General features: G+C 36.0%; 1 long non-coding RNA gene across 1 annotated transcript; it reads right to left on the minus strand.

Moving 5' to 3' along the window:
* Window positions 1–606: 606 nt before the first annotated feature.
* On the minus strand, window positions 607–27,787 carry LOC130541523 (uncharacterized). The gene is made up of 4 exons (XR_008955581.1): window positions 27,511–27,787; window positions 26,392–26,513; window positions 1,220–1,294; window positions 607–893 (listed from the first exon to the last, which is right to left on the minus strand). It is a non-coding gene; the product is annotated as an uncharacterized LOC130541523 (long non-coding RNA).

The raw sequence follows: 27,787 nt of genomic DNA on the forward strand, positions 1-27,787 counted from the left end.
GTTAGTCACATTAGAAATCTGTTTTTGACATTTGCTATTTAACAAGCCCATTATTTGGCAAGTATTTTCTTAAAAGTGGCCAGTTAAAGAACGTCTGTGATTTGGGTAGCTTGTCTGAATAAATGAGGTTATGATATTGCCCATAATCAGCTCAAAACTAAGCTTATATTTTATTTACAAGTTGGCAGTTGACACCAGTCTGATGAGAAAAATGCTTCCATTGGAAAAATGTGGGCCAAATATTGAAGAGAAGCAGTTTTTTGTACATCTCATTTGGATACAGCTTGAACTAAAGGGCTCTCATTTGGCTCTGGTGATGGGGGTTCATGGTTCACCTTTAAAACTGATATGGTCCTTACCAACCTCATATTCTTTACAAAATCTTTGATCAGTTTGCAATCCCACTGCATACTCAAACACATTGGTAAGCTGACTATCATGCAAGTACATCATAGTATTAGAAAGATGGGTGATGATTTGGTCCACAGCAGCGGGTAACTGTGTCCCCTGATAGGTACTGGGTAAAGGATTACAGAAAAGGTGTTATGTGCTCTGGGTTTGAAGGCTTTGGAACACGCATCAGGAGAGCAAAGCCATGCATCAGAATTTACTTTTGAGCAATTTTAATTACGGTTTTTGTTTACTTTTCCAGTAGAAATTAACTGTTATTTGTCCTTTCCACACAGAAAACATTTTATCCACTTTCCCCACTTATAGAATGTATGTTGGGCATCCCCGGGCCTTGTCTCTCAGGCTTTTCATTCTTCAGACATTCCAAGCTGCTGGAGACTTGACTGAGGACCAGGCAGGATGAATGATCTGTGCCAGGAGGCAACATCTTCTTTTCACGTGGCCTGATTTCAGGAGAAAAAGCAGATTCTGAAGAACTGGCCCTGGAAGTCAGCATACTGCAAGTGAGAATGATATTGTTAAATCCACTGACAACAACTTAGCTCTCTTTCCATTCCTCAAGTCACTTCTTATCCCTAATGAGCTCACCATAGCCATGAAGCTAGACTGTGGGTACTAGATTATCATGTTTAGCTTGATTAAGCCTCAGAGCCTAATGATGACTGCATACTTCTACCCCACCACTACTGGCAAGGGAGATCCTGTGGGCACATCCATACTCATTGTATTAGTCAGGGTTCTCTAGAGGGCAGGGTTAACAGTATAGATGTATATATGAAAGGTAGTTTATTAAGGTGTATTGACTCACACAATCACAAGTTGAAGTTCCACAATAGGCCATCTACAAGCTGAGGAGCAGGGAAACCAGTCCGAGTCTCAAAACCTCAAAAGTAGGGAAATCGACAGTGCAACCTTCAGTCTGTGGCCAAAGGCCTGAGAGCCCCTGGCAAACCATTAGCATCGGTCCAAGAGTCCAAAAGCTGAAGGACTTTCAGTCCAATGTTCAATGGCAGGAAGCATCCAGCATGGGAGAAAGATGGAGGCCAGAAGTCTTAGCCAGTCTAGTCCTTCTACGTTCTTCTGCTTTTATTCCAGCTGAGCTGGCAGCTGATTAGATTGTGCCCACCCAGATTGAGGGTGGGTCTGCCTCTCCGAGTCCACTGACTCAAATGTTAATCTCCTTTGGCAACACCCCCACAGACACACCCAGGATCAACACTTTGCATCCTTCCATTCAATCAAGTTGACAATATTAACCATCACACTCATCTTGTAGATTAGAAGGGCACACTAAGTTCTGGATTATGGTTTGAGAGAAAGATCACTGTTATCCTATTAGGTATATGAACTTTATTTTGTAAGAATTAAAAGGGTAATTGTATAATTTAGGGGGACAGCAGACACTTATTGGTAGCCTATGTAATAAGTTTACAATTTGATTTTGTGATGGAGGGAAAAACATTTTCCAGTTGGGCTTGCTTTTCCTGGCAGGACTACGCTAAGGGATCTCAAAGCAGTTGAGATTTACCTAACAACTGTGGTTCTTTGCCTTTTTTCTACTGTAATACATATGCTCACATATGAAACCATTTCATAGGTGAATGTGGATTTAGACAGTTAAATTACTGTTGGAATAAAATAGATTTTGGATAATGCATAAATGACATCCCCTAGCTTCTAATTTTTTTTTTCCAAAATTCCTTTGTCACACACCTGTGTATCTCAACTTCCCAGATGAGGAGAGATAAATGTAAAACAGTAATGGTCTTTTTCTTTGCCCACATAGTGTTTCTGGCCTAGTCTGACACAAATTAAAAGATCAAGGACAGATGTCCAGTGACGTAAGTGGAGGAGATAGAGTGGGGAGGACACATTAGTCAGTATGTGTTTTCTTCTTGGGATGAAAGTTTTTGAGAAACTAAAATGTGAGTTGGAGGGTATATTGAATGATGCCTCTTGCTAGGTGTACCCATGGAATTCTTATTGTACATATTTACATGTGAGGTGTAGCAGAATAAAAAAGGTGGAAAATTACTATTAAATGGATTTGCTTTACAATGACCATAATCTCAAGTAGTGATGTTACAGTTTTGTCTTTCTGGATTTGTGACAATTTGGGCTTGTCTTTAGTAAACTATTGATGGGTCTGACTTGGTCTTGTGACTGGCATCTGGAGAACAACGTAATTTCAGACATTCATGAGAAAAGAAAAGATGTTGGAATTATATATAAAAGCAGCCTGAGAGTTTGACATTCTTTTTTCCTGTTAGTACATGGAAGCATAATTATTTGAAGAACAATATTTCAAATATATGGTCCTTTGAGTAGGAATGCTACTGTGTTACCCATAATTTTTGAGATTTTTTAAAGCTAAAATTAGCAAAGCTTTTTGGTTTTTGTTTTCAGCTACTCTGAAGACAAGCTAATTTTTCTCTTTCAACATATATTGCATGTTTACAAAGGCCTTACCTAGTATTGCATAAATATGATGAGAATTGGAGTTGAGAGTCATGAAACCTGAATTTTATCATTAATTTATTTATCAATTATTTATTAAGCCCCTATTATATGTTCTGTATTGAGAAACAAGGATGGATTAGACTAGTTTCTGTCGTCAAAAGTAGTAAAACCTTGTGGATTATAATTATCTATAATTGTGAGACATCTGCCCACCTCATATAATAAATAAATATGCATAGGTATGGGTTCATAAACGCAGTTTTGTTTTGTTTTAAGCTTATATAAATAGTATTCTGAATTTATCATTTTGAAATTTTGTTTTTGTACTTATTTTAAATTGCTGTTATTGTTTGTTGTTTAATTATTGTGAATTATCCCCTTATAAAAATATATAAATATATATTTATTTCTTTTTTGATTAGTCGGAATTTTGATTGTTCCAGTTTTTGCTGTTATCAACAAAGATGTCGTGAATATTCTTGTCCATGTCCCTTATGCCTATGTGTGTTAAAGTTTCCAGGAAGAAACTTACGTGGTCATAGGAAAAATGCATTTTCAACCTTATCAGCTAATGCCAAATCCAAATTGTTTACCAAAGAGCATGTACCAATTCACGCTAATCAGTAGCGTAAGAGAAGTAAAATAGCCTCTTATTGCCAGACTTCTAAATTTTTTGTCAGTTGAATGAAAATCAACTAGTGTCATATGATTGTTTTAGTGGTAATTGTCCTGAATTCTTTAAGTTTGAGTTGCGTTTAACATATTTATTAATACTTTTAGTTTCCTCCCCATGAATAATACTGATCTTTTGGTCATTTTATTTGCTTTAGATCACTCTTTTATTACTTATTGATTTGATCCTTATTCTTTATATAGTAATCTAAGTATTAATTCTTTGCAATTTGTGGATAAATATCTTTTCCTGGTTTATTATTTGTCTTTTATTTTTGTTTATAGTTCCCTATCCTACTCGATTCAGTATATTTGAATTTATCAATCATTCTCCTTTGTTTTGTTCTTTTTTCTCATCCAAAAAATATGTTACTACTCTAATTCATAAATTATGTTCTCCTATATATGCTTCTGAAATCTTTAGAATTTTAGTTTATATATTTGTTAATAACTCACCTGTAATATTTTTAATGTTTGGTTTTTATGCTACTTTTTTCATATGTTTTACTTCTACACATATTACAAACTACATAATGGATTATTATTTTTGCTTTAAGTGGGTAATTATTTTTTAAAGAAATTATTAACTAAAGTCTTTCATACTTGCCATTTCTAATGCTCTTCAGTTCTTTCTGCAGACCTGTGTTTCTATCTGGTATCATAACTTAAAGCTGAAGTACTCTCTTCACCAATTTTTATAGTGCCAATCTGCTGGCAATGAAGTCTATCAGCTTTGTTAGTCTGAAAATGTTTTTACTTCACCTTCATATTTGAAGGCTATTCTACTGAATATAGACTTTTAGGTTAGCAGTGACTAAAAAAATTTTTTTTTAGCTCTTTAAAAATACTGTTTCATTGTCTTGTGGGATGCATTACTTCTCATATGAAGTCAGCATTCATTCTTATTTGTATTTTTCCCCTTTGGTGCATTCTCTCTCTCTCTCTCTCTCTCTCTGTCTCTGTCTCTCTGTCTCTCTCTCTCTATATATATGTTACACACACACACACACACACACACACACACACACACACACAGAAAAGCCAATGGTGTAGCTCTGGTATGAGTCTGAACATTTGACAATTAGTTGTGCTGATGGTGTAAGTCCCAGTCTAAGGGCAGGAGAAGACTGATGTAGTAGTTCAAGCAGTCAGGTGTAGAAAGAAAATTCTCTCTTCCTCTACCTTTGTGTGCTATCCAGGCCCTCAGTGGATTGGATGATGCCTATCCACCTGGAGAGGGATATCTGCTTTACTCAGCATACTGATTCAAACATGAATCTCTTCTAGAAATACTCTCACAGACACACCTGAAATACTATTTAACCAAATATCTGGGCATCTTGTGATCCAGTGAAGTTGACACATGAAATTAGCCATAACACATACCCGTTCTCTTTTTCTTCTCTTTGGTTATATTTGAGGGTTTCCTCTTTCCCATATCCAATCTAAATCCCTTCCTTCTTTCCTTCCTTCCTTCCTTCCTTCTTCCCTCCCTCCCTTCTTCTCTCTCTCCTTCCTTCCTTCCCCCTTCTTTCTCTCTCTCTTTCTTTTCTTTCTTTCCTTCCTTCTTTTTCTTTCTTTCTTTTTCTTTCTTTTCCTACCTTCCTTCCTTCCTTCCCTCCTTCTTTCTTTCTTTTCTTTCTTTCTTTCTTCCTTTTCTTTCTTTTCTTTCTTTTTTCTTTCTTTCTTTTCTTTCTTTTCCTACCTTCCTTCCTTCCCTCCTTCTTTCTTTCTTTTCTTTCTTTTCTTTCTTTCTTTCTTTCTTTCTTTTGTTCTTTCTTTCTTTCCTTCTTTCTTTTCCCTCCTTCCTTCCTTCCTCTTCTTTCCCTCCCTCCCTCTCTCTCTCTTTCTTTCTTTCTCTATTTCTTTCTTTTTTCATCTTCTGTCTTTCAAAGGAATTTACCCTGTTGGTTATATTGCTTTTCTTTGAGAATTAACACTTTATTTATTTTATTTATAATTAATTAACACATAATAATTATATATATTTACTAGATACAATGTGATGTTTCAATGCAAATACACATAGTATAATGACCAAATTGGGGTAATTACCACATCCATCACTTTTAACATTTATTATTTATTTTTTGTGACAATATTCAAAATCTCTTCTAGCTATATGAAATAGGCACTGCATTGTTATAGTAACCCTGTTGTATTTCTTAATGATATTCTTACTGGCAGCAATTAAATATCCTCAGATCTATTCAACTCTTTAAAAAACACATTTTACCCCACCACCTCTTCCCTCTGTTATCTTAGTTTTCTCTCATTTCCTAGCATATCTTTCAAGAGAGTTGTATCTACTTGCAGTTGCTATTTCCTCAACCCTCCACTCACTCCTTAACCTATTCCAACCTGACTGGCTAAAGTCACCAACCACCTCCATGCTACCAAATGCAATGGAGATTTAAAATTATTTATAAGTGTCTCAGCACAATATGACATCATTGAATACACCTCATTTATTTAAATGATCTCTTTATTGGTTACTGAAATAATATATCTTTCTGGTTTCCTTTCCTACCTCTTTGGCATTTAGTCTCTTGTCTTCACTGGGGGCACATTCTCTTCATATTGGCCATTAATTACTGGAATTATTTGAATTTCATTTGTAGATCTTTTTTCTTTTCATACTCTTTACTTTTATATTAGAAAATCTCATCTTTTGTTTGTTTGTTTTTTGAGAAGAATCTCGCTCTGTTGCCCAGGCTGGAGTGCAGTGGCACCATCTTGGCTCACTGCAACATCTGCCTCCGGGGTTCAAGTGATTCTTTTGCCTCTGCCACTGGAGTACCTGGGATTAAAGGCAGGCACCACTGCACCCGGCTAATTTTTGTATTTTTAGTAGAGATGGGGTTTCACCATGTTGGCTGGGCTTGTCTTGAACTTCTGACCTCAAGTGATTCGCCTGCCTCAGCCTCCCAATGTGGTGGGATTACAGGCGTGAGCCACTGCACCCAGTTGGGAAATTTTATCTTTAACTATAGCTTCGATTACCATGTACTTATTTTTTATAGCTCTTGGATTTTTTTTCTCCAGTACAGAATTCTTTTCTGAACTCCAGACACATATTGGACTATACACTCAATATTGTCTCTCAGATATCTGAAAATATTCTCAAACTTCAAAGGTACGATATCAGTCTCATGATTTTGTTACATCAAATATAATCCTTTTCAATTATTTTTTATATGATGAATGGGACCATTATTCATCCATTCTGTCACGTCCAAAATCTAGGGGTCTACTTTTATCTTCCCCCTACCCTTCAACATAAATCAAATTTATTACCTAGTTAATTTTAAAATAGATATTCAAACTATAATATCTTTCTGTCCAAGTCTATTTATATCAACAGAAGCTTAGTTCAAGTTGCCATTTTTCCTTGTCTGGACCACTATAATTATTCCCTGACTGTTATCATCTATATGTTTAACAGTATGTACATTGAGACTTTTAATTGTTTCAGAGTTTTTGCCATAGCTCCAAAGCTGAGAACAGTAGGTAAAAGATACCCCTTAATTGTGATGTGCTGCTAGTCATCTTTGTAATTTATTAGATAAACAAATTTATGATTCCATATGGCTTATAAAAGAGAATTCTGGAGTTTACTGAGAAAATTTAGAGAAGAAGAGAATGTTTCCAAGGCCCTGGTACCTTCAATAAGGGGACATTTCCTATAGATTTTAGGGTTGATGAATTCTCAGTACATTTAATCTGGCAGGGGCACTGCAGATTTTTAAATGACATTGTGGTTATTGTAGAGCTAGTTTTATTTGCTTACCTCTTTCCTGAGACTCTTGCCCTTTCCTTTGACGTTAGGCTTTATCTGACACTTAAAGTAGAGATTTTGCTGAGTTTCAGCTTCTGAATTGTCAGACATTTCTGTACAGAGATTAGCATAACTTTACAGGCAAAATTCTGTAGCCCTTTTTCACACAAAAGTTCCCGTATCTTCCAGAAATAATTTCAAGTATTCTCCCTCCAACTATAACAGATATGTACGGTTATGAAAGGAACTAAGGGAAGAAATCCCTTTCAATGTTTCAATTCCCTTGTACATGAGCTGTCTGGCACTTTGCCTATGGGAACTGCCAACGCAGCTTGTTTGCTGACAAAATATAACTTTGCAGAATTATCACACAGTTTCATGGTTTAAAAGTCAGATTGAAATACATCTCTTCTGTACCTAATTGCATTCTTGTTGTGGTTACTGATCGTTTGACAATATTAGCAAATTTTTCTGTCATCCATATTTCCAGCAGGGCCTCCAATGTGAAGCTAGATTCTTAATTCCACAAAACTCTCCCAGATAAAAAGGGTAATGGTCCAAAACTACAATTACTTTTGCACCAATCTAATATAATAGAATACAAAAGACCTACACTTTAGCAACCCCCTACACTTTATGTTATAAATGAAATAATTAACATCTGTTTTATGTATATCTGTTAACAAATTTTGTATTTATAGTTATTCTTAATACTTTTGTCTTTTGCTTTTATACTAAAATTAAAAGCAATTTACATACCAACAACAACAACAACAACAAGGGCAAAATGAGATACGCCAAGCAAGAACAAAAAGATAGAAAATTAATGCTGATTCTTTCAGATAGCCTGTTCTTTTTTTATCATCTCTACTAAGCCAAGTGATATTTTGTGTCAGAATTTTTCAGAAAGCGCTAGTATCAAAGACATCTACAGATGTGGGAGTCTGTAACATGATTGTAAGTGTAACTTTTTCCATCCGTAGAATTGTTCATAAATTGTAATAAAATACCTCATGGAGTATATTTTGCTGAAACATGTCACTTTTATAAGGGTCTGTTTTATATTTATTTATTTATTTATTATTATTATTTTTTTGAGACAAGAGTCTTGCTCTGCAGCCCAGGCTGGAGTGCAATGGTGCGATCTCTGCTCACTGCAAGCTCTGCCTTCCGGGTTCACGCCATTCTCCTGCCACAGCCTCCCAAGTAGCTGGGACTACAGGCACCTGCCACCACACCCGACTAATTTTTTTTTGTATTTTTAGTGGAGACGGGGTTTCACCGTGTTAGCCAGGATGGTCTTGATCTCCTGACCTCATGATCCACCCGCCTCGGCCTCCCAAAGTGCTGGGATTACAGGCGTGAGCCACTGCGCCCTGCCTAAAAGGGTCTGCTTTATAAATTAGACCATGTCAAGTACTTTGGGAGAGACAATGGAGAATGCCTTTCAAGTGTTATTTTGGCTACCCAAAGGTATTGTTGAAAGCATACAAAACCAAAAACTCTTAAGAAATTATTTTTGTCTTCCAAGAAACTTATGTGATGTGTCAGAACAGAGCAAAAAGGCAAACAAAAGAATGTATGGATCCATTTCACTGCCACAAGAGGTGTTGCCTGAAGAAGATGAATCACATTACAAATTATCTAATTTAAAGCAATTCAGAGATACATCAGTGTGAAATTTAGTATATTTATAAATTTGACAAATGATTTATTATGAAGTCTCTCATTAATTAAAATAGTGCCAATTGAAATTAGAATACTGGATGTTTTTTGGGAAAAAGACATAATTTCATCAGCTAGGTTTTGCTTCTAATGAAGAAACAACTATGTAAATAATTTCTATTAATATTTTAAAATAGCCTTTATATTCTTGTTTTTGTAACTGCAAAAGAATCATACTTCATACTCAATTTCTATTAAGTCTTTAGCTCATGCTAGGTGCACAGTAAACTATTAACTAGAGATTTTAGGCAGCATAATTAGAATAATAATTTGTATCTAGAAGGGGAGGGAAAAACACTTTTCTTATCAATCATCAAGGAAATTTAAATATTTTTTTAACCTGAATCAAGACAGTTGGGGAATTTAAAACTGATCATAGGACTTTAGTGAAAATAACAGATTAAAGATTTTTGAAAATTCTCTCTTCCATAAAAGCAAGGAGAAAATTGGCAAAAACTTGTTAAAATCAAAACTTCCAGAACTCTAAAAACTAACAAAAGGCTTGCAGCAACATGAAGTGCATTCACCGCCCCCCTACCCCACCCCAGGAAAAGTGACAGAATCTCAATAAGAACAGAAAGCTTTGCGACATTTTAATTTATCATAGTTCCACTTTCTAGCATCCAGCTCTGTGGTAGCCTTGAAAACTGACAGTCTGCATCAGAGTGAAAACCGGCAGCCTGGCTGCAACTGGAAGTAGAAAGGGTTTGGAGCTTCTTCAAAGACCCTTGCCAGAGCATTGCCATTACTTGTCCTGTTTGATGGTTTACTTAAGACCTCACTTGCAAGGCTGTCTTTATTTGACCTCAGTCAGAGCTACCAGTGCAAAAAGCCTCTTCTCTGAGGGTGTTTGCCAAAAACAATCACAGGAAATTGCTTAACTTCATGTCTGACTGAAGCCATGAATGACTGTTGAGGCAAACAGTAGACAAACCATGAAGCTAAAAGGAAAAATCAGGTAAACAAAAATTCAGTAGGAGTTTTGGAAAAGCCCTAAGATATTTCTGGGATTTTAAAACACTACAGGCATGCATGTGACTGTAAGCATACTCAGAAAAAAAGTGAAAAGTCCTTAAGCTCTTACTTCTCATTGATTTTGCGACTCTGTGCAAACAGAAAATGAAGACTAAGAAGGGGTGATCAACTATATGACCAAGTATTGAAAAATGTTATGGGAACCTAGTGAGAATTAGAGCCATAAAGAAGGTGCCACCTGAGGAGAGCTTTAACCTCCCTTTAGCCAAACCTAGCAGGAAGCCAGCTGGTAAGGGGACCTAGGATTGATGCAAAATCTAAGAAAAGAGAACCCAGAGAAGTAGGTCTAGCTCTTGCCTTGAGAGTAGTTATTTATCAAGAGAAAATAGTGGCAAAACTTCTACTGGAAGATTGTCAGGGCCCAGGGAAAAATAATAAACATTTCCAGAGAAATAAAATGATCAGTGGTTTCCAGGGGCTCGAGGGTAGGAGGAGAGAGGTATGATTGGTTACCAATAGACATAACGAACTTTTGCCATAAGGAAAATATTTCTTATCTGGATGTGATATTAGTTAAACAGGTGTATATTAAAACTAATTCAACTCTACACTTAAAACAGATATACTTTAGTGTATATAAACATAACTCAATAAGTTAGACTTAAGAAACAAATGCTTCCTGAATCATAAGACAAAGATAAACAGCCCAACTAAAAATAGGCAAAGAAAACTGAAAGGCAATTTACAGAAGAAAGAACTTTTGTGATCCTTCCTCGCCCACCAGAAATAAGGTGCTCAAACTCTGGAAAATTTAGTAAACTATAAATTTATGTAACACCAAGATAAATTTATACAACACCGATAAAATATAAATTTATACAACACCAATAATTTATACAACACTATCCTCCTGTAGAGATATAAAATGTTTCTACAGTGTATGTCTAGAAATGAAATTACTGGGCCATACGGAATGGACTTGTGTAACTTTCAAGACCTTCTTATATTGTTTTCTAAAGTTGTTGTTACAGATTACATTCTTACCCTGAGGTCTCCACTTTCCCACATTTTACACAACAAGTGTTTAAAATTTTTGCCAATAGAAAAAATCTGTTTTATTATTTATTATTTTATTATTTAGAATTTTTTTCTAAATCTATTTTTTTCTATTGGCAAAAACTTTTTCCTCCTAAGGCACCATTATAAACATGCAGTCAAATAGCATGCAAGGCTACTAAGTTTGTTCCTTCCCTTTTGAAGGAATTGCAATCTTCCACCTCCTGTGAAGCCACAGCGACACAGGGATAGTGTGGAGAATGCTTCTGTGGGCATCTGATGCTCTATCCTACGACTCAATCCCAGAGCCTAGTATAAATTTAAATAGTCACAACTACACTCCCGTTGACTCTCATAAAAGGGGCTCTATAGTGAATTATGCAATGATTTCCAACCTGCAGAAAAAACTTTATAAAATAAATTATAATGAAAGTATCAAGTTGTTATAGTTTGATCTGCGATTGTTTTAATGCTCTAAGGAACTGAATGCTCTACAGACATTGATGCTGAAATTAGAGTTGTGAATGAGTTTCGAGTCTTGTGTGTCTGTCATTAGCCAATTAACAGAAACTCCTTCGTATGTGCCTAAGCATGCTGGATCATAGTTAAAGGACAATGAGTCTACTAAAAAGATTAGCTGTTCCAAAATAAGTTTTTCAAGAGGCTTTTGAGCCAAGCTAGAAAGACAGGACAATCTCACTTTATTGTGAAATAATATTCCATTAACTAAGGACTGAAGCAAAAATCCAACCATTTCCGAGCTAAACATATTGAATGAATCAGTAGCCTAGATTATCCAAAATGCAACAATTATTTTTAAAAGATGTTACTTTTAAAACTTGTCAGGAAGTCAAGGCATGAACCCTGAGCAGAATGCAGTGGGCAAACGTCAGAAGGTTGGATTCTCAGTCCTAAGTCTGACCACAAGCTGACTGACTCTTGCAACCTGTTTGTCTCTAACAAGCTCTAGCTTCCAATAGGAGTTTGATTGCACCATATGTCTTTGAAGACCTCATCCAGCTCTCAAGTTCTATTAAGGTGTACCATATAAAATTGCAATATTTGATCAATTTTGTCTTCAGAAATGGTTAGGTCTGTGGTTAAACCTAAAAAATTCTAATCCGAGAAACTTTATGGATGCTTGTAAAAACCTATGAGATTTTTTTGACAAAGAATATTGAATATCCTGATTTCTGACTACAAGTAACTTCAAAATATCTGACTGGAATTTTGGCATATTCAGTCCAATAAGGTTATTTTTATTGGAGAGAAAAGCAATCAATTAAGCATGTTATTTAATTGATTCAACTGAGCAATTGAATCAAAAGCCACTCTACTGCATAGATTATGCAATTCAAACTATGTGGTCCCTCCCTCATTAGGTGCTAAAATACACATATCATATTAAATAGATTATTTATCCACATATTAAATCTCATTGGAAGTTTTATATTTTACTGCTATACCTAACAAAAGCAAAGAACCATTTTTAAGTGAATATGTATTTTTTCTAAATAGACTGAAATATTAATATGTACTAATGGAATTCTTATCAATCTCTTGTAAGTATAGCTATCCTCAGGGGTGCCTCATGAGCAGCAACGTGATTTGAATGGAGTTCATATTTTTTCCCATTTAAAATTGTCCTACTTCATCAGATTAAATATGTAGCTTTTTTCCTAGAAACTTGTTTTTAAAATGTACATTTTGAAGGAGTGGGGAAGATAATCCATTTAGTTCTAAACTCTTGATTTGGTTTAGTTGTGGGAGCATGGAATTGGGAAGGTGTTACTGTGATCCAGCCTTCACCCTGAAACCAAAATCATCTGCCCTACATTGCTTGGACACTGAGAACCAAAACTACCTAAGTCCTCATCCCCTCCAAAACAAAACAAAACAAAATAAAGCAAAACAACTAAACCTTACTGTCTATCTTACTGGAAAGATCTTTGAATCTTTTGTGCCAACATCTTTACCTTGCTATTTCCAGCAGTCCAGAAAAGTTGTTAATTCTTATACAATCCTAATCAAGTCCTCCCTTTCACTTTTCCTCCATCTTACACAAAATTTCCAATTCTTAATAAATTCTGTCCTTGCCCTATTCCCTTCATGACACTGCTGAAACTTTGTGGAGATAGATGGTGTTATATATTATATTAAGCAATAAACTAAATGTCTTAACAGGTGGTGTTAGTGATATTTGAAAGCTGGCACTCAACAGCCTACTTTACAAATTCACCTGCATGGTTAGGATTACATGCTGAACATTCCTGGCCTCAATTTGAAAAGCCATAAAATTCAACCAGAGGATTGTAATCTTGCAATGCAATTATAAGTTATAATTTCACTAATTTGTCTTTATTTTGTAGGATTATTAAGAAAGTCTACTTAAGGACTTAGGTAGACTTTATGTTTATTCATTAAACATACAGTGTGTAACTAATTTGAGGCAAGCATTTTTCCAGCCTTTGGGGATTTAGTGGTAAACAAGGTGGTTATGTTCTTAGTGTTCATGGTGTTTATATGACAGGGGAAGGAGATAGATAATGATCACGTGAACAAGTGAATAAGCAAGATCACTATGTGCTGTACTACTATAGAAAGGAAATAAATAGTTGAGGACCTAGCAAGGACACCTAGGATCAGACAGACTGAATGAGAAAGACTTTGTTGGGTAGGAGACATTTAAGCTGAGGTCTGAGGGAGGGAGATCAGCCATCCATTGAAGGGCTAGAGGAAAATCTTTTCAAGTAGGGAGAATAATGGGAAAAAGGGGGCTTAGATTATTCAAGAATAAAGAATGGTCTCTTGGTTGAAGTGCCAAGAGAAAGGAGTAGAGAAAGATGTGCATTTATTGAGATATATTTTCAAGTCAACACTAGTAGGGTTAGGTGAGAAGAATGAGGAAGTAATTGGGATTCACGCCTGATGGTCCCTGCCTGTCACCAAGTGGACCTCTGGAGGAAATGGGAACTCATCATTACCTGAATCTGGCACCTTTCCACCTGATTCTCTACTCATTCATACTCAAACTCAGCCTCACTTCCTCCAGGTTAGTTGCAATATTTTCTCCCTTGGGTCAGGTAAGATAGGAGTTATTTTATTTTTATTTATGGGCCTTCATTAAGAAATAATTTAGCTAGCAAAAAGTACAAAGCCAGAAGCATCACAGCACCTAACTTCAAACTGCACTACAAAGCAACAGTAAACAAAAAAGCATGGTACTGGTACAAAAACAGACACATAGACCAATGAAACAGATCCCAGGTTCTGGGTTCTGGGTTAAAGAACCCAGAAATAAAGCCACACACCCACAACCATCTGATCTTCGACAAGCTCAACAAAAACAAGCAATGGGGGAAAGGATTTCCTATTCAATAAATGGTGCTGGGATTACTAGCTAGCCATATGCAAAAGATGAAAACTGAACCCCTTCCTTTCACCGTATGCAAAAATCAACTCAGGATGAACCAAAGACTTAAATGTAAAACCTAAAACTGTAAAAAACCCTAGAAGAAAACATAGGAAATACCATTCTTGACACAGGTCCTGGCAAAGATTTCATGACGAAGACACCAAAAGCAATTGCAACAAAAACAAAAATTGACAAGTGGTACCTAATTAAACTAAAGAGCTTCTGCACAGCAAAAGAAACTATCAGCAGAGTCAACAGACAATCTACAGAATAGGAGAAAATATTTGCAAACTATGCATCTAACAAAGGTCTAATATCCAGAATCTATAAGAAACTTAAATCAACAAGCAAAAAATAAGCAACTCGATTGTCAGGCCTCTGAGCCCAAGCTAAGCCATCATATCCCCTGTGACCTGCACGTACACATCCAGATGGCCGGTTCCTGCCTTAACTGATGACATTCCACCACAGAAGAAATGAAAATGGCCTGTTCCTGCCTTAACTGATGACATTATCTTGTGAAATTCCTTCTCCTGGCTCATCCTGGCTCAAAAGCTCCCCTACTGAGCACCTTGTGACCCCCACTCCTGCCTGCTGGAGAACAACCCCCCTTTTCCCTTTATCTACCCAAATCCTATAAAACAGCCCCACCCCTATCTCCCTTCACTGACTCTCTTTTCGGACTCAGTCCACCTGCACCCAGGTGAAATAAACAGCCTTGTTGCTCACACAAAGCCTGTTTGGTGGTCTCTTCACACAGACGCACATGAAATCTATTAAATAAATGAGCAAAGGACATGAACAGACACCTCACAAAAGAAGACATACACGTAAGACCAATAAGCGTATGAAAAAAATGGTCAACATCACTAATCAGTAGAGAAATGTAAATCAAAATTATGATAAGATACTATCTCATGCCAGTCAGAATGAATATGATTAAAAAGTCAAAACATAACAGGTACTGGTGAGGTTGCAGAGAAGGGGGAATACTTACACACTGCTGGTGGAAATGTAAAGTAGTTCAGCCATTGTGGAAAGCAGTTTGAAGATTTCTCAAAAAAACTCAGAACTGCCATTCGACCCAGCAATCCAATTAATGGGTATGCACCCAAAGGAATATAAACCGTTCTACCATAAAGACACATGCGTGCGTATGTTCATCACAGCACTATTCACAATAGCTAAGACATAGAATCTACCTAAATGATCACCAATGGTGTACTGGATGTGAAAATGTGGTACATATACACCATGGAATACTATGCAGCCAACAAAAAAATGAAATCATGTCCTTTGTAGTAATGTGGATGGAACTGGGGGCCATTATCATATTAATGCAGGACCAAAAAACCATATACCATATATTCTCACTTATAAATGGGAGATAAATACTAAGTACACATGGGAACAAAGAAGGGAAGAGTAGACACTGGAGCTTGCTTGAGGGTGGAGGGTGGGAGGAGGATGGGGATTGAAAAACTACCTATGGCATTTATGCTCATTACCCGGGTGATGAAATGATCTGTACACCAAAGCCCCATGACACACAATTTACCCATGCAACAAACCTGCACATGTACCCCCGAATCAAAAATAAAAGTTGGAAAGAGGAATCAAAAGAAACAATTTATCTTTTAAAACTGTATATGTGGATGCCATTTGGAAAGAAGCCTACTTTCCCTGAGATGTTGCCACAAAAATACTTGTCCTCCCTGTACCTGTTGAAAATCCAGGCTGTCATAGCCAAAGGGGTACTTGGCTAACTTTCCCAAAGCATCTTCATTTATATTAATTTACACATTACTTAATATTCCATTTCACTAAGGACTTGCCTCCTTTGGCTTAATACTATTAAACCATCAAATAATGTAAGTAATGTTCTCCAGTTTCATCCTAACCAAGCCACTTTCAGAGTATTATTTGGTTTCCCATTTAGAATGAATACTGAGTATTTAGAAGACAACCAAATAGCCCTTAACATCATCATTTACTTTGTGTGAATTTTCCTACTTAGTAATTCTGTAATTTGCATGAAAGATGTGTAGGTATATATACATGTTTTAGTTCTGGCTGCTATGACAGTCTTAGACTGGGCAGCTTATAAACAACAGAAATTTATTTCTCACAGTTCTGGAGACTGGAGTCTGAGATGAGGGTCCCAGCGTGGACTGGGTCTTGTGAGCATTCTCTTACAGGTTGCAGGCTGTGACTTCTCTTTCTTTGTATCCTCACTTACAGAAAGAGAATGTTACCTATCTGGCTTTTTCTGTTTTTAATTTATTTTAATTTTTGTGGGTACATAGTAAGTGTACATATTTAGATCCCATCATTTGCAATACCCTGGATGGAAATGGAGAGTGGACTATCTCATGAGTTATGTGAGATAGTTTGATACAGGCATGAAATGTGTGGTAATCACACCACAGTAAATGGGGTATACATCAACTTAAGCATTTATCCTTTGTGTTTCAAACAATCCAATTATACTTTTAGTTATTTTAAAATACACAATTAAATTATTTCATACTACAGTCACCCTGTTGTGCTAGCACATACTAGGTCTTATTCATTATTTCTGTGTTTTTGTATCCATTCCACATCCCCACTTCCTCCCTGCCCCCACCCCCCACCACTCTTCCCAGCCTCTGGGAACCATCCTTCTACTCTCTACCTCCATGAGTCCAGTTGTTCTAATTTTTAGCTCCTACAGATAAGTGAGAACATGCAGTGTTTGTCTCTCTGCCTGGCTTATTTCACTTAACATAATGACCTGCAGTTCCATCCACAGTGTTGCAAATGACAGGATCTCATTCTTTTTTATGGCTAAATAGTACTCCATCGTGTATATGTATATGTACTACATCTTCTTTATCCATTCTTGTATTTCTAGGCCTCTATGTGGCTTCCAAATCTTGGCTATTGAGAATAGTGTTGCTAAAAATATGGGAGTGCAGCTATATCTCTGATATACTGATTTTCTTTCTTTTGAGTATATATGGAGAAATGGGATTGCTGGATCATATGGTAGCTCTATTTTTAGTTTTTTGAGGAATCTCTAAATTTTTCTCCATAGTGGTGGTAATAATTTACATTCTCACCAACAGTTTATGAGGTTTCCCTTTTCTCCACAGTCTAACCAACATTTGTTATTGCCTGTCTTTTTGATAAAAGCCATTTTAACTGGGGTGAAATGATCTCTGGTAGTTTTGATTTGCATTTCTCTGATGAGAAATAATGTTGAGCACCTTTTCATGTACCTGTTTGCCATTTTTATGTCTTCTTTTGGTAAATTTCTATTCAAATATTCTGTCCATTTTTGAATTGGATTACTATATTTTTTTCTATAGAGTTGTTTGAGCTCCCTATATATTCTGGTTATTAATACCTTGTCAAATGGATCATTTGAAAATACTTTACCCCATTCTGTGGGTTGTCTCTTCACTTTGTTGATTGTTTCCTTTGCTGTGCAGAAGGTTTTTAACTTGATGTAATCCCATTTGTCCATTTTTGCTTTGGTTTCCTATGCCTGTGGGGTGTTACTCAAGAAGTCTTTGCCCACTCCAATGTCTTGAAGAGCTTCCCCGAAGTTTTCTTTTAGTAGTTTCATTGTTTTAGGTCTTAGATTTAAGTCTTTAATCCATTTTTTATTTGATTTTGTATATGGTGAGAGATAGGGGGCTAGTTTCATTCTTCTGCATAATGGATATCCAGTTTTCCCAGCACCATTTATCAAAGAGACTCTCCTTTCTCCAATGTATGTTCTTGGGACCTTTGTCAAAAATGAGTTCACTGTGGATGTATGAATATAGCTCTGGGTCCTCTATTCTGTTCTACTGGTCTATATGTCTGTTTTTATGCCAGAACCATGCTGTTTTGGTTACTATAGCTTTGTAGTATAATTTGAAGTCAGATAATGTGAGTCTTTCAGTTTTGTTCTTTTTGCTTAGGATACCTTTGGATATTCTGGGTCTGTTATGGTTCCATAGAAATTTTAGAATTCTTTTTTTCTATTTCTGTGAAGAACATCATTGTCATTTTGATAGGAATTGCATTGAATCTGTGTATTGTTTTGGCTAGTACGAACATTTTAACAGTATTGTTTCTGCTAATCCAGGAACATGGAATATTTTTTCCTTTTGTTTTGAATCCACTTCCATTTCTTTCATCAGTGTTCTATAGTTTTAATTGTAAAAATCTTTTACTTCTTTAATTTAGTCCCTAAGTATGTAATTTTATTTGTAGCTACTGTAAATGGGATTACTTTCTTGATTTCTTTTTCAGATTGTTTGCTGTTGACATATAAAAACGCAACTGATTTTTGTATGTTGATTTTGTATCTTGTGACTTTACTGAATTTGTTTATCAGTTCTAATAGTTTTTTTTGGTGGGGTCTTTAGGTTTTACCAAATATAAGATTATATAATCTGGAAACAAGGATAATTTGACTTCTCCCTTTTTTCTTTCTCTTGTCTGATTGCTCTAGCTAAGACTTCTAGTACTTTGTTGAGTAACAGTGGTGAAAGTAAGCATCCTTATCTTATTCCAGATCTTAGAGGAAAGACTTTCAGTTTTTCCCCATTCAGTATGATACTAGCTGTGGATCTCTTGTATATGGCTTTTATTGTTTTGAGGTATGTTCCTTCTATACCCAGGTTTTTGAGGGGTTTTATTATGAAAGGATGTTGAATTTTATCAAATGCTTTTTCAACATCAATGAAAATGGTCATATGTTTTTTGTCCTTTATTCTGTTGATGTGATGTATTACATTGATTGATTTATGCGTATTGAATCATTCTTGCATCCCAGGAATAAATCCCACCTGGTCATGAAGGATGATCTTTCTAATGTATTGTTGAATTCATTTTGCTAGTATCTTGTTCAGTATTTTTGCATCAATATTCATCAGAGATATTGGCCTATAGTTTTCTTTTTTAATGTGTCTTTGTCTGGTTTTGTTATCAGGGTAATACTGGCCTCATAGAATGAGTTTGGAAGTATTCCCTTCTCATCTATTTTTAGAGTAGTTTGGGTATGATTGTTATTAGCTCTTCTTTAAATGTTTGATAGGTAGAATTTATCAGTGAAGCCTGGGTCCCAGGCTTCTATTTGCCGGAATACTTTTTATTACAACTTGAATCACATTGCTTGTTATTAGTCAGTTCAAGTTTTGAATTTCTTCATGGTTCAATCTCAGTAAATTGCAAGTGTCTAGAAATTTATCCATATCTTCTAAATTTTCCAATTTATTGGCATATAGTTGCTCATAGTAGCCACTAATGATCCTTTAAATTTCTGTGGTATCAGTTGTAATATCTCCTTTTTCATCTCTGATTTTATTTATTTGAGTCTTCTCTTTTTTTTTTCTTAGTCTGGCTAAAGGTTTGATAATTTTGTTAAACTTTTCAAGAAACCAACTTTTTGTTTCATTAATTTTTTGTTTCATTAATTTTTTGTATTGTTTTCTTCAGCTCAAATTCATTTATTTCTGCTCTGATCTTTATTATTTTTTCTTCTACTAATTTTGGGTTAGGTTTGATCTTGCTTTTCTAGTTTTTAAAGATGCATTGCTAGGTTGTTTATTTGAAGCTTTTCTTCTGTTTTGATGTAGGTATTTATAGCTATAAACATTCCTCTTTGTACCACTTTTGCTGTATTCCACAAGTTTTGGTATGTTGTGTTTTCATTATCATTTGTTTCAATAATTTTTTTGATTTTTTTCTAAATTTCTTCATTGACCCACTGGTTATTCTGGAGCACATTGTTTAATTTTCATCTATTTGTATAGTTTGCAAAAATCCTCTTGTCATTTTTGTTTTTTTATTCTATCCTGGTCAGAGAAGATGCTTGACATTATTTTAAATTTTTGAATGTTTTCAGGCTTGTTTTGTGACCTAACATATGGTCTATCCTTGAGAATGATCCATGTGCTGAGAAAAAGAACATGTATTCTGCAGCCTTTGGATTAAATATTTGGTAAATATCTATTAGGTTCATGCGGTCTATAGTGCAGACTAAGTCTGATGTTTCCTTGTTGATTTTCTGTCTGGAATATCTGTCCAGTGATGAAAGTGGGTTGTTGAAGTGTGCAGCTATTATTGTATTGGGATCTATCTCACTCTTCCACTCTAACAATATTTGCTTTATATAACTGGTTGCTCCAGTGTTGTGTGCACATACATTTATAATTGTTATGTCCTCTTGCTGAATTGACTGCTTGATTATTATACAGTGACTTTCTTTGTCTCTTCTTACAGTTTTTGTCCTGGAATCTGTTTTGTCTAAGTATAGCTACTCCCACTTTTTTTTTTTTTGATTTGTTTGTTTCCATTGGCATGGAACATCTTTTTTCATCACTTTATTTTTAGTGTATGTGTGTCTTTACAGATGAAGTGTGTTTCTTGTAGCAACAAATCATTGTGTCTTGTTTTTCATCCATTCAGCCATTCTATGTCTTTTGATAGGAGAGTTTAGTCCATTTACATTCAATGTTATAATTGATAAGTAAGGACTTACTCCTGGCATTTTACTATTTGTTTTCTGGTTTGTTGCGGTCTTCTCTTCCTTCTTTCCTTCCTTCCTGTATTCCTTTTAGTGGAGATAATTTTCTCTAGGGGTATGATTTAATTTCTTGATTTTTATTTTTGGTGTATTTGTTGTATTTTTTTAATTTCAGGTTACCATGAGGCTTTCAAATACTATCTTATAAACCATTATTTTAAGCTGATAACAGTTTAACAGTCTTTGCATAAAAAACAAATAAGCCAAAAAGAAAACTAATACAAACTCTACACCTTAACTTCATTTTCCTGCTTTTTAACTTTTTGTTGTTTCTATCAATATTTTATTGTTCTATGTCTTGAAAAGTTGTTGTAGTTATTATTTTTGATTGGTTCATCTTTTAGCCTTTCTTCTTAACATAAAAGTAGTTTATACACTATAGTTACAGTGTTATAATATTCTGTATTTTTTCTGTGTACTTACTATTACCAGCGAGTTTTTTTTTTTACCTTCACATGATTATTACTCATTAAAGTCCTTTCTTCCTGATTGAAGTACTCTCTTTAGCATTTCTTGTAGGAAAGGTCTGAAATGGATGAAATCTCTTAGTTTCAGTTCATCTTGGAAAGTCTTTATTTCTCATTCATGTTGGATGGATATTTTCACCAGATATACTATTCTAGGGTAAACATTTTTCAGCACTTTAAATATGTTATGCTACTCTCTCCTGGCCTGTGAGGCAGCAAGTTCTCTTCTGGACCAGAGTGTGTCTAGATATGTTGTCTGGGAACTACAGCCTGGAATCCCCGGCCTCAAAACTCTGCCTGGTACCCTATCCTACTGTGGCTGAACTGGTATCCAAGATGTAAGAGGAAGTCTCTTTGCTCTTTCCTCTCCTCTCCTCAAGCAGAAGGAAGGAGTCTTTTTTGGAGCCATGAGCTATGCAGACTAGGATTGCGGCAGGGGAGTCACAAGCACTCCCTTAGCCATCCTTTCAGGTTTCTCAGTAGGTTGTGTGCCCTCTCAGTCCACTGGCTTTGAGTCTAGCTCAGCAATAGAATTCTCCTAGGAGTTGCAGTCCTTGTGGACTAGACTGCCTTTCAAATGTATTCAGAGCCCCACAGCACTTTAGCCTGTGGTGGCATGGCTTGCCAGAGCTCAAGGTTCAACCACTGGGATGGGTAATTTCCTTCTGGCTAGACCCAGTCCAAATGCTCCTTCTGTGGATGGGCATCAGCTAACTACAGCTCAGTTCTGCTTTCTGCTGTGACGGCAGAACCAAGTTCAATGCAAAGTCTCACAGTCATTGTGTTCTTCTTCCACAAGTGCACAGGTTCTCCATATCACACAGCCACAGGGGTTAGGGGGAGGGGTGGCTTTAGTAATTCAAGACGGCTTTTTCTCCGCTTCTCAGTGCCTCTTTCAGTAACATGAAGTTAAAACCAGGTACTGTAAGTGCTCACCTGATTTTTGGTTCTTAGGAAGGTGCTTTTCTCGTGTAGATAGTCGTTAAATTTGGTGTTCCTGCATGGTGGGGACAATCAGTGCAGTCTCCTATTCTGCCATCTTGCTCCACTTCTGGTCTCTTCTTTTAAGCTCCAATGTCATGACCCAATTACTTCCCAAAGGCCGCCTTCTAAATACCACCATGTCACAGGTTAGAATTTTAAAATAAGAATTTTGGGGTCACACACACACACACACACACATATATATATACATATAGATGTACATTTATAGTCAAAATTCATTATTCACAGTTTCTATATTTACAAATTCACCTACTTGCTGAAATTTATTTATTTGTAACCCAAAATAAATGCTTGGGACACTTTTGAGGTTATTCACAGACACAAGTAGAGTGAAAAAATTTTGACTTGTTCAATGCACATATGCCTAGCTGAGGTTAAACAAGGCAGCACTCTGCCTTTTTGTTTCATGTATAATAGTGTAAACAAGGGTCCTTCCATAGTCTATTTATTGCCGTTGTTTTTACTCGTGTGCTTCTTGTTAGTGATCTCACCGTTTAAAATGGCCCAAAAATGTAGTCCCAAAGTGCTGACTAGTGTTTCTAAGCACAGGAAGGCTGCAATGAACCTCATGGAGAATATATCTGTGCTTGATAAGCTTAATTCACATATGGCCTATAGTGCTGTAGGTCATAAGTTCGATGTTCATGAATGAACATTTATTTACTTAGCAGTTCTTGAGTCAACCTTTAAGAAAAGGTATCTTTAAACAGAAACATTCATAAAACAAAGTTATATATTGATCTGTTGATAAAAATGTGACTAGAGGCTTATAGGAACCTCTTCCTGTCTTTTCTCTAGGAAGAATGTTTCAGTATTTACTAATTCAGTGCTCACAGCATTTTTGTAAACATAATTCCATGAATATTGAGAATTAACAGCATAGATTACATCCGTAGATACATAGTAATTCTGTGAGTTGAAAGGAAGTTTCTATCTATCTGTCTATCTATCTATCTATCTATCTATCTATCTATCTATCTATCCATCTATTCATCTATCTATCTGACATCAGGTGTGGGATATTTCGTATTAATAGAAGCCAAGCACATATTTCCACAAAGTTAAAAACCACTGAGATCTAAGCACTAGCATAGACTTAGCATAAGTCTTAGCCAGTTTTGTGTTTCCATGTGTGTGCTATTTTTATTTTTAAAATACATTACTTGGCTGTATGCTTTACTGCTCTCCTTCTTTTCTCCCCATATCTGGTATCTTAGCCAAATGTGTCTGACTGCATATCGTTGCCTCACACCCATAGGGTATTTTGTTTTGTTTTGTTTTGAGACAGAGTCTCACGCTGTCACCCAGGCTGGAGTGCAGTGGTATGATCTCGGCTCACTGCAACCTCTGCAACCTCTGCCTTCTGAGTTTAAGTGATTCTTGTACCTCAGCCTCCCAAGTCGCTGGGATTACAGGCGTGTGCCACCATGCCCAGCTAATTTTTGTATTTTTAATAAATACAAGGTATCACCATGTTGGCCAGGCTGGTCTCGAACTCCTGACCTCAAGTGATCCTCCCACCTCAACCTCCCAAATTGCTGGGATTACAGGCGTGAGCCACTGCAACTACCATCCATAGTGTTTTTCGAGTTTATGCTTAGCTCCTATTATTCTTTTTACATCAACTACTTTGCTCTCTTTACATGCACAGACCTGAACTATTTTCCTTGAAGTATTCCCCCATTCTCACTTCCCTACCTCCAGACAGCTATAATCTCTCACTTCTATAAATACTATGGTCTCTTCATCTCTGTGGCAGTAGCATATTGTACATTTGATTTTGATGATTTGGGTACTTGTCTCACTCATTTTGTGTTTCCCACTTTGCCTAACCCAAGGCCTTGTTCAATATATGTTTACAGAATAAAAATATTTAGTTCTCAACAATTTTAGGTCACAAACCTCTGTAAAAATGATTAAAGCTTATTCTCAGAAAAAAAATGTAGTACAACTTAAAAGTTGTACTGCATTTCTGAGTATTTGAAGCTCTCTTCTCCATCAACATCACCTCTCCAAGTCCACAAAGTCTTTGTTAAAAACTTCTTATTTACTTCAGTCTCCTCAGAATGACAATGGAAAGTTGATGTCCACGGAAGTCAAGTAACTTGTCTCAGGCTAGTGGGAAAGCTAAGACTGGTGTTGGCATTTTACAATTTTCCGAATAGAGGTTTTTCTATGTGGGTGACTTAATCTTGACCATAATAATGTTCTCCTGTTTGCTCCAAATGAGGAGACAGACAACTAAAGGAAATTTTGTTCACTCTTAACCACAGACTACTGTGCTGATGGATGCTGTTGAAGTCAACAAGGAAGTAAGTATTATGTAGAGTCAACAGAAAGCAGTGGACAGAGAAACAGGAAATTGATTACAACCCTCCAAACCTGCCATTTACCATTTCTGGGTCTCTACCTCAGCCAAAAAGTTTTGGGGAAATAGAGTCTAATTACCCCAGGGAATCGACATGTGTTCTTCAGAGGAGGTCAATAGTCAAACACTAGTCTAGTTGGTTTCATCCTATAGCAGAAAGTCAGGTAAAGTAATTAGTCTCAACATCTCGGGGGTGCTGACTCATTTCCACTTCCTTTAGAGGAGCCACTCAAACTCTGTCCACGTTTTTTCTCCATAGAAATATGATAAAGATCACTTCTCTGGAAGCATTCATATTTCAAGAAGCTCTGTATGATATACATTAAGGTAAATATTCCTAATCCTTGTCTCTAGGGTTAGAGAAGGTTGGGCTGTACTTTGCTGTTTTTAAGCCAGCAGCCATACTGAATTCACTGTTTTTCCTCAACTCAGCATACCAGATGACCCTTGGTTGCAGCCGTAACCAATCCTTTCTCAAGGACCAAATCACACTTGCCTCTCTTGTCCTTTCCAGGCTCTGAGCTAAAGTCTTGGCATCTTTCTTGTATGCCCTCCAAGTATTAGTCCAAAAAGATACCAAAACTCATATTTTATGGAAAAAGATGTTTCCTGTAATATCTTTTGTCTTGGCTTTAACAGTATGCATTTTAATAAAAATATTGACTTAAATATTGACTTAAATTTATGTGTTTGTTTATGTTGCTACTCACTGAGGACTTGCTTGATTGGATTAGGCAAATTTTTTTCCAATTGGATTGAGGTACTAGAATTTCAGGAAGTCTTCAGTTTCTTTCTTTTCTTTTTTTTTTCAGCAGCAGAAATTTTGGGTCAAAATGTCTAGGCTCTCTAGTGCTCAGTGCTGTAGAAATTAAAACATTTAGATGTTCTGGATGACCCAACTTTAATTGTGATAAAATATATGTTGGATATATTTTGACATTTTTTCTTATCTACTGAATTTTATTTTAACTGTTTAACACAAAATCTCCCCTATTGATTGAGAATATACAAAATTATAGTTTTTATTGGATTGAGTTGAAATATATTCTGATAAAAAGCAGAATTTAAATGTTATAGGTTGCCAAGAAGGGTAGAATCACAACTTGATAATAAACCTAAACGTAAATTTAGAAATTAAAACATTAAAAAGTTAAGAATAAATAGAAGTTTTTTTTGTCTTTTGTTTTCTTCCTTTCAAGTATAAAACACTTCACAAATGCACTGCTATAGTAAATATTTAAACCGTATAAAAGTATATAGATAAAAATAGCAACATTTTCTTTTTCCTTCAAGTATCACTCAGTTCTCTAATTTTAACCAGTAGGTGATATTAACATTTTTAAAGGCTAAAAATAAATAATACTTAGAGTAAAGGGGAGAATAAATTTTCTAATAGAAAAAAAGTGATTTTAAATAAAAACTGATGTTGAAATCAATGAAAAAATATTGAGAGCATGAAGATAAGGGATAAACATTAAAGTAACTAATGGCGGGCACCTGTAGTCCCAGCTACTAGGGAGGCTGAGGCAGGAGAATGGTGTGAACCCAGGAGGTGGAGCTTGCAGTAAGCCAAGATCACACCACTGCATTCCATCCTGGGCGACAGAGCAAGACTCTGTCTAAAAAAAAAAAAAAAAATGAAAATACTAAAACTTAGAAGTCATTAGAATTTATGCAAAAACAATAATATACACTAAAAGATATATAAATTGATAGATAATATTCTGATTATATATTTTTGTGAAATACATAATTATACATAATAATAATACATATATCTGTATACTATAAAACCTGATGACTTAAGCAAAACCCATATATTACATCTCACAAATTCTAGGTTATGAATTTGGGAAGTGTTTAGTTGGCAATTCCTTTGTTCCACATGGCATTAATAGGAGTTACTTGGTATTCATCTAAGGCCAAGCTGGTCAGGAAGGTCAATGTCAGACTCAATGATATCCAACATTTTGGTAGGGATTACTGGAAGGCTGGGTTCAACTGGATCTCCCCTTTTCCATATAGTTTCAATTCCTCTCTATATAGTCTCTCTAGAAGGGTAATTGGACCTCTTGTATGACTGCTTAGGGCCCAAGAGAATATGTGGGCCTGCCCAGAACTGGCATAGTGTCAGTTCCACATTCTGTTGATCAAAGCAGTCATAATCAGACCCAGATTCAAGAGGAGGGTGAATAGATACCACGGCTAGATGGGAGAAGTTTCAAAGAATTTGTGGCCATCTATAATCTGCCACAGATGGTAAAGTAAATGTGTAAAGTGTGGCAAGAATGTAGAAAAAAAATAAAAGGAGATGAGCAAATGGAATCAAAATCTTCCATCAAAGCGGAACCAACAGCAGTTTAAAAAATAGAATATCCGTATCTTCAATAACAACAAGGAGCTCAAATTCATCAAACAAACAAAACTGTAACTTAAACTAGCCAAGTGGCATGGATCCTCAGTAGAACTAACTGAAGAGAAACAACATGGCAAGGCCAACAACCCAGGACCTTTTATTTGTTTTTTATATGAGGGTATATTATTGTATTAGTTATCTATTGTTACCTAATAAACTAACAGCCCCCTGCCCCACCAGAAAAAAAAAAAAAAACTTACCATGTTGCAGTTTTTGTGAGTCAAGAATCTGGCAGCAGTTCAGCTACGTGGTACTGGCTCAAGATTTCTCAAGAAGTTTCAGTAAAGACTGCCAGCAGGGTTGCAGTGTCATCTGAAGGCATGACTGGGGAGGGTCACTTCCAAGATGACTCATGCAGTGCTTGGCAGGAGGTTTTTGTTTCTGGCTACATGGGCCTGATCATAGAACTACTCATGACACAGCTTCCCCCAGAGTGGGTGATCCAAGGGCAAGAAGGTGCTCATCTAAATAGGAAGA

The sequence above is a fragment of the Pan paniscus genome, chromosome 4 (assembly GCF_029289425.2).
Source record: "Pan paniscus chromosome 4, NHGRI_mPanPan1-v2.0_pri, whole genome shotgun sequence".
Lineage (NCBI taxonomy): Eukaryota > Metazoa > Chordata > Mammalia > Primates > Hominidae > Pan > Pan paniscus.